We start from the raw sequence: 15,853 nt of genomic DNA, 5'->3' as shown, positions 1-15,853 counted from the left end.
TATTGAAGAAAAACGGTGAGAAAAGGGAAAAAGCTATCAACGCGACAGAATTAAGCATCAAATTTGGATGACTACGAAATCAATCAGCGTTCCTGATTGTTACTCCGTGGTGTTGATACGTCACGTGTTGTGAGCGCAGTGATTTTGAGAAGGCGGTTTACTCAGCAAAAAGAGAACTGTTAATAGGGAGATTCGGATTGATTCGTTGGTTTTCGATCAAGATAAAGCAGACTCGAGTATGCGTGCAATATGTTTTGTCCGATACGTTTGACGTAAGAACAGAAACGGAAAAAATGAAACGTTGATTTTATTGATTAAGATCAGTTTATCTATCTCACTTTTTTCAAATTTTGTCACAAAGTTTTTATAACATTGCCATTGACATTATTATTAATTTTAAGTAGAACAACGGATTTTTTGGAATATTTATTAATTGATCATAGAGTGGAAATATTTGAAAATTTTCATTAGAAAATTTCTAAACTCACATTATATTTCTCTTATCTTGGGATTTTTTGTGATGTAATAAAGAAGAAAATCACTAATATGTATCATATGTATCTCAAGGAGTAGTGCAGTAGACTTTTTTACAATTCTGCCTTCGTAGATGTAACATGCAAAAATAATCAAAATCTATAAAAGAGAGAAGATAAAAGATAAATGGAGCAGACGCGATAAATTACAATGACAGAGTTACCATCGATCCTAAAATACGTAATCTTTTAGATTCCATTAGTTTTTTTTTTTTTTAAATGCGTAATTTTTGGCAGATCTTTCTTACATTCTCAGGACACTTTAGATTAATTTATAAATTATATCTCAAAACTTTTTCAAATGCTTACATGATTTTTTTAAATCGATAATGCTTTTAGTTCTATCTGTCGCTGTACACTTTGCTTCTTCTTTTTGGTTCCTTCTGTTCCATATAGCTTCTGATTGGACAGAAATTGTGCAGGCGGTTTCTGTCTGTACAGCGAAGAAAATTTATCGAATCTCAGCAAGAGTAGGATAAAAAGACGCGTATCGTGTTTTCCTTCTGTATCGATGCGAGAGAACCTCATTGTTGGAGCTGATTTCTGATTTACGATCGCAGCAAATGTGCAACATAAACTAACGTAACGTAAAGTATTTGAATTGTGCAGAGAGAGAGAGAGAGAGAGAAAGAGAAAGAGAAGTGGGAAGGATAGTTTAAAATATTTAGTAACTTTAAAATGTAAATTAAATTTTTCACATAATCTAGTAAAAATGAAATATTATTTTATAAAAGAGAGGCTATATGCACATCATTAAATTATCAATCCAAAATTATGTAAAAAATGACAAGATATAAATTAATAATTCAATGATTAAATTTAATTTATAATATATTTCAAGGATATATTTTTTAAATTATTTTTAGAATTAATCTTTTTTCATAAAAATATAAAAGTATTAATAATTTTCGAATAAGTATAATTTTTTATAATTTTAGAGATTTTATTAATGGAATAATTTTAATAAAATTTCCTAATTTAAGCTTGTATTTATACTAAAAATCGATAAATTGATAAATAATGGATTTTTTCTAAAAAAGTGAATTTGAAATAGCAAATAAAGAATCTATTATTCATCACAGGATATTCCGTCTTTTTGAAGCATATTATAATTAAAGCCCGGATGAGGGCTGTAACGCTTTGTCATTTATGCTGAGCGTCACTGAACGCTAAACGAGTAAGATTCGTACGCAGCGGCGGTTAATGCCCAAAGCATTTCCCCATTCTGTATTACGATTGTTTTACTCCTCATCACTAACTCTCAACGTTCAGTGATGCTCAGTACGAATGGTACGTCGCTTTGCAGCCCTCATCCGGGCTCTAATTACAATTTACCATTATTTTATATTTCATATAATTGCAAAATTATTATTAGTCGTCGATACTCATCGATTATATTGTCGCTTATATTTTCAATATAAAGAGTTTAATGAAAAAGTTTTAGAACCTTCTGACAGAATTGTTCATAAGTTTCCGCATCGTAAAGTCTTCTTACGCGGTACTTGAGAAAATTATGTTACTGATGGACTGACTTAACAGCCACATAAAGATGCTACAATGCTAAATCGCTCGTGGATACCTGCTGAGCTTTGTGAGTTGAGAAGTGCAGGCAAAAGCTACAAAGGAAAAAAAAAGAGTTGTTTGATAATGTAGTCGCGAACTCGGTTTACCGAATGCGTTCTGATTTTAGTCCTATTGAAAGTACCGGACTTACAAAGTAGTGCATACTACAATTTTACCAATATTCAGTACAAAGTCAATACGCAGCGTGCACATATTTCAGCGGAAACACATCTCGTTTGTAAAAAGTCATGATAAAAATAGTGAGAAATATAATCAGCAACTTCATACGCTGATACGCTTTCGCTATTATTTTCTCAATCAGCTAATCACGACTTCCGGTTTATTTCATTGGGAAATAATTATTAAAGTTCACGGTATTTTACAGATTTTATGCAGCAAACGAAACTGAACACTCGGACAGAAAATCAATATTTAACCTCTGGATTCGTTCACTCCATTCGTTGCATAAGGACTCACTCATATTCCGTGCACCCTTTACATAATAAAAGATATGAGTATCAATATTTGATTTGTCATTTTAATATTTTTTTGCTCAATATTCTGTATAATTTTAAATATATTTAAATATATAAAAATTCAAAAAAATTAATTATCAAAATAGATATCAATGTAGTGCTAACTTCTATTGAACCTATTTCAAGTAAAACATCTTTTTTTTTTTTGAGAATTTTTTTACATCGAAAAGATCGAAGCGTTTCAATTCTACATATGCTTTATGCTTTTATGTACTCGTTAGTGTTCACGTGAGAAACCGATCAAATATTTTAGAATGTAAAAACGCAAAATAAGAATAATGAGAATTCCTGAAGATATTGTTTTTAAAACTATTATCTATTTTTTACACACACTTTTTATTGGTTTCTTTGCACAAAGTTGTGCTTTTTTTCAATGACATTTCAAATAATACTTGAATATGGAATTTCAAAATTATTAATGATGAGGAATTAATATACGAATTCGTATGCTATCATTCATTAAAAGTCATAAATATAATGTGCAATAAAAGACTTATAATTTTGATCATAGTTTATTTGTTACAGTCTGTCTTACGCTGTAATTAACTGCTATTGTACGCGTTAATGATATACGTATATATCATTTGTCATGTTTGTAGTTTAATATTTATCACATTAATTAGTCAAAATTATCATATTAATTAATCAAAATTAAGAGGTAGTAGAATTTAATGAAACATGGTCGATGGTTTTAAATGTAGATTTTGGAGAACGAACGAATATAAAGTAATGTCAAAATAGCGTCGTAAAAATATCGCAAAGATTCAATTTCTCACTAGTATATTAATTATTTACATAAAACGTTTTTAATTTGAAAATAATTTAAAATCGATTCATATCCACTCGGAAGAATGTACAATGAAAATAAATGTATAACTGTGGAGGTATTAAATACATTTTTGCATAGCAAGAACGTTACTAAGAAAAACCGTGCAAATAACAATAGGTTGAACTATATTCGATAAATTTTCCGAGGCTGCCAAATCTGCAGAAAGATCCATGTATTCGCCGTGTAATCATTACCAACATCCCTGTAAATATTCATATCGCGTTTCACAACCGCAAGCGCAGATATATATCGTATCCGTATGTGGATCGCGGAACGAATATGACCGAGACGTATGAGAGCCATTAGACACGGGAACGAGTGCTGTTTATCCGCCATTTAATGGTTTCTTTGTATGCTATTTGGATGTGCTGGTCACGTATAAAATGCATGGGTGCAGGATAATAAGATGAAGGGTGTGAGATCACGATATCACGCGAAGTGGGTCAAGCTTTGAGAAGAAAACAGATGATGTCCCATTCAAAAATTAAATGAATATATAGTGTTACTCGAATTCTTTTCAGTATCCAGCAACATATTTATGTATAAATGTCGTATAGAAAATGCTAATCAAATGAAATAAGAGAACGGAATAATTATTAATGAAGCTAAAAACTGTATATATAATAATTTGAAATATGGCAAAAAAAAAAAACAATAAAGAACATCGAACTAAAAGTACACTTTTGTTTCTAAATAAATCAGCATCTGGCTAAAGACTCGCAAAATATGTGTGTTGTCTCAATGAAGTATTAACGGGAAACGAGAATGTTCGCACAGAAGATGAAAACCGGAATCGTCTCTATTTTTCGCATTTAAAATATTTTTATCTCGCGTTCGAGCATAAAGCGTACAAGATCGTGACTTACAAAATCAATGAAAGAAACTTAAAGGGTGACAGATAGTAACTTCTCGTTAGAAAGAAATCGCGCGATTACTTCATATGTTGTACGTGTAAATTCGCACGTGTCAGTCTATATGCATTTTTGTGTACCTTCCTGATGGATATTGGAAAAGTTGCACGCGACATCCTGTAGCTCAAATCACTCCCGATGGAAGGAAATGTCTGCTCGACTGCGCCTCTTTCGCGTCTCGCAACAGTTATCCCGTAACTTTCGTTCTTCCTGTAGCTGTTTTCGTGTGTCTTTCTCTTTCTCTCGCTCTTTCATAACAATAACGGTAGACGCAACTTTAGGACACGCCCGCTCCATTCGGTCGTGAAAACAACATCGACAAATATTTTGATTTACAGCCGTGGTCCGAGATGTTCATCATCCTGCATGTACATTATTAGCAAGATAGGAGAGAGTTCTTAGATAAACCTCGCTTGAGAAACTTCTTTGGATCCAATCGAATTTAATTTAATGAGAAGTTGAGGATAAGCTTAGATAACTGCAAAATTCGCAATTTTGCACGTGTACACATATCCGCGCTTCGACCTGTCCTTATTTCAATCAATGTTAGTAAGCACCGTGCAATTCGCTTGGAAATCGCCGTCGCGTCCGTGCATAGATAAAGTTATTCGCAGTTCACGATAAATCGTCCACTATCCTCCGGCAGCGATCGCGATGTATTAATCCGCATATATCCCCGATCGATGTCTGGACACGGGGAGCGACATACTCGGCTAGGTATTCAGGTTTCCCAGATATCTCGCCGTTCGTGTAAATTCATCGTCCATTCGGACACCGACCAAACGAGATCTTCGGCATGTAGTATACACACGTATCATCTGGCACACACGTCCCCCACCCTCTCTCTCTCTCCCCCCCCTCTCTCTCCCTCTCTCTCTCTCTCTCTGTTGTGTTGGATATTGGTAAAGTTGTACGCGACATCCCTGCAACTCGAACAGTCCACGTTCTCTATAGCGAAACCCGAATTCTGTCCGTTCGGATACCGTTGCCCTCTTCCTTCTTTATCCCGATTTCTCGATTCTATCCCCTCACTGCACCCCCTCACTGTCCTTTTCCGCTCCTTTGACTGCTACTCTTTCTTTGGTAGTCTCGATGCGGTTCCAACTTTCTCCCCTCCCCTTCTCCCTCAAAAAAAAAGAACGAAAAGTCGTTTCAATAAAAATTCTATCTCTAATCGTACTTTTGCTACAGAAATCACGCTAATAAAATTCACGTTCTCATGGCTTCATGAATAATTATAGCTTCAGTTTCCATTTGTTTATAAAATTAAGAGAATTATTCATATAATTCTATTTCATTGTTTTTATTGAGCTTCGATTATCATACGATTTAGTTTGCTTCAATTTTCACGTCTTTCATTAATTTATATAAGTTTTTATATAAATCTGCAATTATAGAAAAATTCTCATTTCAGTTTATCACTAATCTCGAAATAAACAAATCAATATTGTTAAGAATATCAAAAACCTATCGTTATCAAATTTGCAAATCACTTATCATTTCTATATAATGTATCAAATAAAATATCAAAGCAATGTTGGAAAATTGCATGTCTATATGTGTGACTATAGGCAAGCATGTCGCTGTTAATACCAATCGATTTGTTGTGACCAAAAAAACAAGTAACGTCCGACAGGTCAACGCCGAGTGGATATATACGAGCCAGTAATTTTTTAATTGCATTTCCATCGGACATTTTTATGGTTGGCTATTTTGGTGGCAGCGTAGGCTCATCCGGTTGCACCCTCCTCTTTTTTACGCACTGAATGCGACGATTTAACATCCATCCTTATAAATTCATTTTCACAGTGTTGTGCAAAATGAAATAAATCCATATTGAATTCTCCGTTAAACAGAAAACACGCGATAAATGTCATTATTTTTTCATCGTTATATAATAATACCACAATAAGGATGATTGTAGATCATTTGTTCATTTGCTACAATGACATATATCAAAAAACAAAATTTTCCAATTTAAATGTTTTGAATTATTAAAATTTTGTAATATTATTTTTAAATGCGATTTTAATGTTACGATTTGGTCTACTGATTATGGAAGAACAAAAGTTCATTAGCTCTCTCTCTCTCTCTCTCTCTCTCTCTCTCTCTCTCTCTCTCTCTCTCTCTCTCTCTCTCTCTCTGTGTATTTAATTTTTACATAAGAATTTTTCGTTCTTTGCAAATAATTAAAAAATTACAATTTTTTAATTATGTCTTCAAAGAAATGAGCAACTTATATAAATTCATCGTTTATTAGTTTTATTATATATACGTTTTTATATCGTTTGTCTTTTTATATATTTTATGGGGTGCTGACGATTAATATTTCGTTTGATACTGGTTGAAATCTTTTTTTTTTTATTGATATACATTATTATTAGTTATTAGGCTATACAGGCAGCGACAGACATGCTTACGTTGCACTTATAATATTATCGCGACTCTAATAATTCCCACTAGGATATCTACTGCTTCTACTATCCTAACATGATGATAAAAGTTTTCCATTTGACGTTATTGTGGTTCAGTGGTACATACATACTGCACGCCAAACTAGTATCCGTATGTGGCAATATGTTCGATAGCGACCATCAGGCACCGCAAGTTGGTCTCTTTTGTTTTCGTCCTTGTAACACCGAGGGACGGTGGAACCTCCCCCTTTTTCGCGCAATTCGCTACGGCCTAATAGCTGTCTAGGATCGGCATAGCCTTTTATTACTTCGACACTGTACTATAGCTTGGTTTTTCCTCGGCATTCTACGTCGCGAAAATGGCAGCGATGGTGTGCGAGCGAAAGAAAGTAGAAATAGCCAAAGGGAACGAGAGGTACGAAGTTGGAGAAACGCGAGTGTGAAAAAGACGAAAGGGAGAAAGAGAGAATAAGCGAAAGGGAGAAAAGGGGGAGAGAACGGATAGAGGGACAAGCGAGAGAGAATTAGAGGTGGCGGAAAAGTGGAGAAACGTAGAGGCGGAAAAAGGAGAGACAAAGGGACGGAGAAGGACAGGGGGTCGAATTCCCAGTAGATCACTGTCACGCCGCGAGAAGCCAATATAAATACCTCAACGCCTCGCCCGGTTTGCCGCTCGCATTGCTATACGGCTGCCCCGCTGTAACTTGTCTGTCCCGTTTGTTTTCCCACGCGCAGTCAAGAGAGGGATGAGACGCGCTGACGAGGGGAAATGGCGACGTGGCGCTCGCGAAAAGAAAAGGATCATAGACGACACGGCTGCTTGGATTATTCCGCGCACACCGGGGGCATCTTTGCTCCTTATTTCGAAAACCGATCTCAACTCTCGATTGAGCGCTTTACATTGATAAGAAACGAAAAGAGATTCAAGGTATCTTCCGTTCGCAGTTTCTCATGACTGAATTATGCAATGCTTCCTACGCGAACGGTACGTCTTTTGCGCCGTAGTGGCATTTGAGAAAACAAAATTAGCTGCACGCTGCCATGTTGAAGTATATATTTCCTACCTTAATATTTCTACTTGTTCTTCGGTCCCTTATACAAACTTTGGTCCATATCGCGTCTTCAAAAATCAAAACAGATTGCGCGCGATAAGAGAATCTGAATTATTCCACGTGCATACGCCTATCCTTTTTGGTATCCTATCCTCCTCGAGGGTCAACCCTGTGCCATCCTCCTCAGACACTCGTTTTTCATCTGTCTCGGAGGACAGAGCTCTTGACGGCGCAGGGAATTGGCGTCCTTCCTAGGAAGAGGTTCGTGGCTTCTGTCCTAGGAAGACGCCAGAGGGAATATCTCGTCACGTACGTCCGACAACTCGCGGGCGGAATTAAGGAAAACTTTTGTTCGAAAGTTTGTTTTTTGCGCAGTGCCGTGGCTCGACTGTAAGAGCATCGTCGATCGTGGAAAAGTTAAGGTTGCCGTTGGAGCTTCTTCCCTTTTTTCTATTATTTTTTATTTATTTATTTATTTTTTTTTTATTATTACAGCGCCCTCGGATCTCGGTTCGTTTTAAATCGCGGTTCTTTCTCGGTATCTCAATGATTTTTCTCGCTACTTGATACTTTATTATCGTATATGGGAAAAATACAGTGCTCGTTATCCCTATGCTACACGCGAGAGTGACTCTGTAATCGAAGGCTTAATAGTCGAAAAGATGTACGATAATGTAAAATTATCGTCGAAAGGTATTGTAAAGTTCGATAAGTGAGAACTTAATTGAACAAAATGCAGACAGACTTGTGAAAGCAAGTTAAGGCACTTGTATCAAGAGAGTCATTCATTATAGCTTCTATTTAATTAACCAGAGATAAAATCATGCGTTAGCTTCGTGAAGAATATTTAAACGTTGAGTATTGTAGAAATCACGATACTGAAGTTGACGAAATTACGAGTTATTTCTTATCGCCCTTTTCTCTTACGGAATGTGTTGAAATTAGTTGTAAACATTTTCCACACCGAACGCAAGCAATCGCGAGATTAAGAGCGGAACAATTCAGCTTTGCTACAAACGGTATGCCGACTGTAATATTTACCGCCGAGTTATGGAGTTCTTAAACTTCGTTATTAGTTCTCTATGTACGGATGAACGGAAGTTTCATTTATCTCTTCTCAGTTCTTCCGGCCGCGGAAATTTATCCCGATGCGATGCGTTTGACTTTATGTTCATTCTTTGCGAGAATCTTAAATAATCGCGTTTCGAGTCTTTCTTTCACTGTTTTTCTACAGTCGCGTATCACTCTAATATTCTTTGTAAAAATAATCATTTCATTAAAAATATAAAATAGGCTGAGGCAAAATAGACTGCGAAAATAACTAAATAAATGTAATTATTATTTTATTAAACTTTAAGGAACATCTCAGATACTTGTTATTAAAAATCTTTCTAAAATTTTATAGAGATAGTTAAGATTGTTTTTCTTTACATATAAATAAAATTAATAAAATACGCGCAAGTACTTAAAAATAAGCTTTAGCAAATACCAATCGAAACTTAATTTGGTAATATTTTCAACTAACTTAATAGAAATATGATGTAGTATTCGTATAAGTCTGTCTTTTAAAAGTTTTGTATTAAATAATTTTAATAAATTTTGCAACTTATGGTAAAATTTATATTTTCTTCGTCCTAATCACAATATACAAATAAAAGGAAATGAAATAATAGTATGATATTGCTACACTACAGGGCACATGGAATGTTCTTTACATTATAGGTATATAAAATTTTAAGTGAACAGACAAAGATTTATCAGATATTGACTTATATAATAATATTAATTTTAGCTTAAGGATTTTTAGATTTTTTTACACATGTTATGACAATGATATTATAATTATAAGTATTTTGTTAACGATTATTGTTAAAGTGATTTTGATTTTCAATTGTTCACATTGGAAGCATTCTTTTTATCACCTCAATGAACGAAGGATGATTTTATTGCCGATTTTGTATGCTACGTGAGTACTAGGGTAGTTTAATGAGCCACAACCTCCCGTCTTCCCTATGTCGACATCACCTTTTCGTCTGTTCGTCTGCCGTTCAGTTATCGTCGCCGAATGACCTCGGGTTTCTCTCTCGATTTCAGCATGGAACCTCCTCCACACTTTCCAGCTGCTTCTCTTTTGCCCCCATTTTACCCCTCTGTTGCTACCTAACGTCTCCGATTTTGCGCACCCTCCGACATCCTCACAATTACGCGTTGCGCGTGCCTTGACTAGAGAAATGTATACCACAACTAACCTTCACTCTCTTGGCTGATGGAAAGCAACATCCCAGCGGTCTCCCTTTAGTCGCGCCTGTTCTTCGCTCTTTCTTTTGCTTTCTCCATTATACCACAATTGTAGCTTTGTACCATAAATATAGGGAATCTTGAATACATTTTCATTCTTTTGTTTCATAATTGAAAACAATACTTAAAACGCAAAGCTATATATGATTTTTTTATAATTAATTAATCGCAAGTAAAATTTAAATCGTAAAACATATATAAGAATAAATCTGTAAAATTTTTTGTAAAAATTTCACTCTTTATATCGATGCAAAAGTATTATAAATAATAAATGATATATTTTTTCTAATAATAAAATATATGTAATAAATAATAGATTATTCGTATCCTAAAATTGAAATACAAGCTACATGAGCATTGTGTGTATTGAAATAACAGGCAAATACGTTTCTATTCGTTAAACTGCGGAATTTGAAAGTTGACTTTTAGCTAGTAGAGCTGTAATTAATGGCTTGTTCTAAACTCAAGGTACAGATAACAAGTATATAACGGTTAAAGTAAACGCAAACAATCTGATATCAAAATATCACAATACGTATATCAATTTTAAAAATGTACTAATGTGTGTGTGTGTGTGTGTGTGTGTGTGTGTGTGTGTGTGTGTGTGTGTGTGTGTGTGTGTGTGTGTGTGTGTGTGTGTGTGTGTGTGTGTGTGTGTGTGTGTGTAATTGCAGTATTGTAAATGATTTGTCGCTTACGTTTGTTTCCCAAACTAAACTTTGTAAGAAATTAGATAAAGTAAATCTGTGAAGTATATATATACATATATAAAATTTACTTTTGTTTGCTTGATATAATGATTTATGTAATGCGTTCTTCCGTCTAATGCTAATAATTAGTATGAGTTAAACTTTGTCGTAGCAAGAAGACGGGGAGTCCACGTCGAGCGAAAGAAGTTTTGTAATCACTTAAAGTGCATTCGCGTGCGGCTTGGGAATTCAACCTGCTAAGACGCAGATGACAATTTTTCAGCGTCTAGTAGGCTACGTGATGTGTAATATTGCAATTGCTTCGCCTCAGTGGATTAAATCTACACATGTGATTCTTAATAATTTGATGGAATAATAAAAAGTATTAGAATAAATTTTTTATTTAAAAAATTGTTTTATAATGTTCACAAATATTAATCAGATCTCTCATAAATATATTTCAATGTGATTTTAATCTATATAATTTTACATTTATTTAATATTTTTAACTATAAAACAAAAGAACGAATTGTTTAATTTTAATTCATAATATGTTTGAAAACAATATTTCGCGATATAAACCACCTCTATTTTGGAATAAGTTTAATACAAATTTTTAAAAATTTTAATTTTAAAATTTTCTGCATTTTTGAAATAATAATTTTGAAGAATAAATTATTAATTTCACTGTAATTAACCTAGTTTAAATTTTAACGTATTTAAATTAAATAAATGAAAGTGAGGATAAGGACGAGCTAGTTATTTAATTATTCAATAAAGATCTAAAATTAAAAAACGTGATTGGTATTTTATTGTACTACTATGAAAATTTTTATCTTTTTAATATAAATTATTGGTTAATAATTGTGCTACCATAAATCAGCTGTTACGGGAACTCGTATGAATAATATCTTAGGTGCACGACATACAACTCCCATATGTAAATTCGAATACTAATATGTGCATAAGCATGCGGTTTGGCATTATTAACTCCGCTGTAACTTAGATATTCATACGGCAGCTTTTAATCGACAGTTTGAATAGAAATTCTGATGCAGTTTCTTTAATAATTAAATAGAATATTATTCGATAATTTGCTTTGTACACGTAAGCTCTATATCGGCAGTATAATGTCGCTACCTTTGAACAGTTGTATACTAAAGCAGTATGAATAACCAATCTAATATCAATATTGATTGAATATGGAATTGATTGGAACCCCTAACGTTTTTGATAGTTATATGTATATTAATATTATATTGAATTTCTTTAAGTATAGTCTGTTAATTTTTTGCAAAAAAATATCACGTGAAATAAGAGATTAAAATTAAGATTAATTAGTAAACGATTTCTACACAGCATTTAAAGTTTAATAATTATTTGTTTCAAATAAATAAAGTAATTAGTTCATAGTTTCATGCTTTATTAATATAAATAATTGTAAATTTATTTGATTTTCAACATTAAATTTTTTAATATCCTTTCGTGAAATATATTTTGCTTGTTTGTTAGCTTTTACGAATACGTTTTATAAGTTTCAATCACAGTTTATCGATTTCCAAATTGTACGAATAAAAACAATTCCTTTCCATATCGTAAATCACGATGTGGCTACAAATATTGTTTTTTTTTTTTTTTTTTAAATTTGATTTTACTACCAAATGTGAGAAAATGTACTTTGGAGACGGCGGCACGGTTGGCGAATACATATCATTCTCTTGGAGCACGTATTTTTAGCGTGCCATAGAAGTCATAGACCAGAGATCATAGTGGGAATCCCGATGTGGCACACCATAATGTATCATACCGATGATTCGATCGTGAGTTACGGAGTTTCGAAGTACAAGAGTGGATTTACGATGGTGCGTGAAAGTTAGCCGCTGATCTTGCTCCAAGTGGCGGAATTCACTCTTGCACACTTTGGAATCCCATAACTTACGAATGGAGACATCAGGACGTTATGGAATGCAACGATTCTACTCAATGTCGGTCCATAACGTTTGTATCTCCATGAATGTATACAACTATCGCGTGCGCATTGTAAGATATACATATATATTTTTTTTTAACAAATAATATTCATATTTCTATCATATAATATGCCATTATTTCCACTATTTCTTAAATCTCTCACATTAAAATGTAGCCTTAATATTAAACTGTCTTTAAAAAAATATTGACATATTAGTATTTTTTTTACACAAAATTCGATTTAGAAAATAAACTTATTAAATTCGTAATAATTTAATTTGTAATAATTTTAATTTTGCATTTTATGCACGAAAAATAATCGATGGATCTTCAATATTTTAGGATTAAATATTTGTACAAATTTTCCTTAGTCCATCCATTTTAAGATTATCGAAATATTATTACTTATGTTATATTTATTGTACTATTATACTCATTATGCTATTATACTCACATATATAACTTGAATTATTAATTACACATATATGATACTGTCATGGATCCATTAGCTTCAATTGAAATAAAAAAATTCGTTATTCACCGATACGATGCGCAGCAGCGGAGTTGTAATACGAATGTTAATCTGTAAAATACAAATATACCAAATTACATTATACATATTTAATAAAACAATAATATAATTTTTTAAATTACATACTCTATTTAAACAAGTCCAGGAATATTACATGTTATAAACATTTGATTAAATATTTTGAATATACATCTTAAATGAAAAATCACAAAAATAGAAACCATGATAAAAATGAAAACAAAAGCTACTGAGAGCACGGCATACTTTTGAGGCGCAAAAATCCTTCGTATATTTACTTGAAATTAAATCAGTTCTACAAGATTGGCATTTGTTCGGAAAATCTTTTATACGCGTCGTACTCGTAACGATGGCATGTAGAACACGTCACGCGACCGTCAGACTAAACCGTCAGAAATAAACCGTTAACGTGACAAATAACGAATAGACAGTGAATTACCCAATGGTTGCTCCGCCGTTGCCCGATGCCGCCCCGGGCCGCTTCCTCCTCTCGCGTTCCATAGCTGGCTGACTGGCTGGCTGGGTGGCTGGCTGACTCTTCCGTGAACACTAACACAACGGTCGCGACAGCGCGAGTTAATTACGACCGTACGCGCCGGGATCACCAGAGTACGACGATCGCGCGACACTCCCGACATTAACCGCAGCCGACGCGCGCGCTTTACCACGACACGACGAGGGAGTGACGCGAAAGAGTCACGATTCTGCACGATACCGCGATCCGCTCCACACCCGCGCGGCGTCACCCAAGTTGGCGTAACAGCCGAATCTCGAACGACGCGACGTGACGCGACAGTGGGAATTCGGGAAACGCGCGGCCAACTTCACGCGCCTCCCGCCCGCCCGCCCGCGCCGCCGTGCCAATGCAACGCAACGTCTATCAGTCTACGTTTACACCGCTCTTAACCCGCCCTTTCGGACTTTTCCTCCTCGTCGTCGTCGTCGTCGTCGTCGTCGTCGTCGTTGTCGTCGTCTCTGTTATTTTGCGTTGTGCGATACGAGTGAGGGAGAACAAACACGCGCGAGTCGACAATTAATGATAATTGTCCACGAGACGTCCGTAATGCCGCGCTCGTCCGAGTGTATCTCGCCGAATGGGCGTTTTAACAAATTACCGACGTACAAACATCAAATTTGCATCACGCGGTAGATGACTGCTAAAACGCGAGAGGCTAATTACGACTGTACCTTGCTGATTAAACGCGTCGCTTGACTCGGAGACTATTCTGCCTCGTACCCTCTGACCTTCCGTTAACGGTCAGAAGAGGTGAGAATGACGCCAACTTCACTCTGATATCACGCGATACGACGACGTGTGTCAACATTCCGACGCAAGGCATCGCATATACGAGTATATATGAACGAGATTCCGAGTGTGCGCATATTTATTTTCGGTATAAATCCCGGCGAGACGCACATATTATTTATGGTGTCAACATTCACGATTATTCTCGGACTGTCCGATCATTCGAGATGGATTCCCGACACTTCGTGAGTACGATAAAGCAATAATTATTTCTATCACGGTAATCCCTACGGTTCTCGGTTTTGAACGAGTGAATCTTGCCGAATACCTGACCTCGAGAGATAGATATTCAATACGAGACGTCAATGTAGAGTGAACGATGCTTCATGGCACGCTCCTTCCCGTCCCGTCACGATCGCCGCGAAGGATAATGAGTGTACATGAACAGCGCGTCAAGCGCCCCGAAGCGCCACACGCGCGTACTAAGATATTCGTCGCGTATAATAAAACAGACTCCGAATTCCGCCCGCTCCCCGTGTCGCTGAATCAACCGCCATGAATGTCCTTTTATCTACGCTTCACTTCGCGAATTCGTTCGCAACGTCGGCGTCGCTTGTGAGGTAAGTCCTCTTCTATTCTACTGATTGTGAGAGAGATTGAAGAAGTTCGATAAAAATGTTATTTGAATTCAATGACGTCCAACTGAACATGATATACATATTGTTATTAATGGCTATACATATTTTATTAATTTTAGCCATTAATTTTAAATCTATAATTCCCGTCTGATTTCAAAATGGCATTTGCAATTTTATATACTTTAATATATATTTTAATATATATTTTAAATACACGTAATATTCTGATCTTCTTTAAATAATTTTATGCATTACGTGACATAATATAATGCACATAAAATTATAAATAGATTTTTATCTAAATCCTGACACAAATAACAAATTGAGTTTAAATTAAGATTAGTGTTTTATTTAAGTTTTTTTGAAAATATTAATGATTAATTAAATATTTTGTTCATATAATTCAATTAAGTATAATATTTAGTTGAAGGATATAATCTATCTTCGTTTTGACCGACAAAATTACTCCTGTTACAACAAATTAAATTTTTACTGTTACTTTATTATATTATTGTATTATATTTTCATCTATAAAAAGTAAAATAATGTAATTTCTGCAGCTAAAGAAATCAAACTAAATTGCTATAAAATATCTAATTAACTCATTTTTCTAAATTTAAAAT

The 15,853-nt window shown here is 34.6% G+C and overlaps 1 protein-coding gene and 1 long non-coding RNA gene across 2 annotated transcripts in view; one reads left to right on the top strand and one right to left on the bottom strand.

The window, feature by feature from the left end:
- The window catches only part of LOC105838351 (lachesin), a 159,969-nt gene that overhangs the window by 69,584 nt on the left and 74,532 nt on the right, over positions 1–15,853 (top strand). The gene's annotated exons all lie outside the window — the stretch shown is intronic.
- On the bottom strand, positions 12,503–15,482 carry LOC118645227. The gene is made up of 2 exons (XR_004963000.1): positions 13,786–15,482; positions 12,503–13,379 (listed from the first exon to the last, which is right to left on the bottom strand). It is a non-coding gene; the product is annotated as an uncharacterized LOC118645227 (long non-coding RNA).

This window comes from Monomorium pharaonis, chromosome 4, assembly GCF_013373865.1.
Source record: "Monomorium pharaonis isolate MP-MQ-018 chromosome 4, ASM1337386v2, whole genome shotgun sequence".
NCBI lineage: Eukaryota > Metazoa > Arthropoda > Insecta > Hymenoptera > Formicidae > Monomorium > Monomorium pharaonis.
The sequence above is the reverse complement of the archived record's forward strand: the minus strand, read 5'-3'. Positions and strand labels throughout refer to the sequence as shown.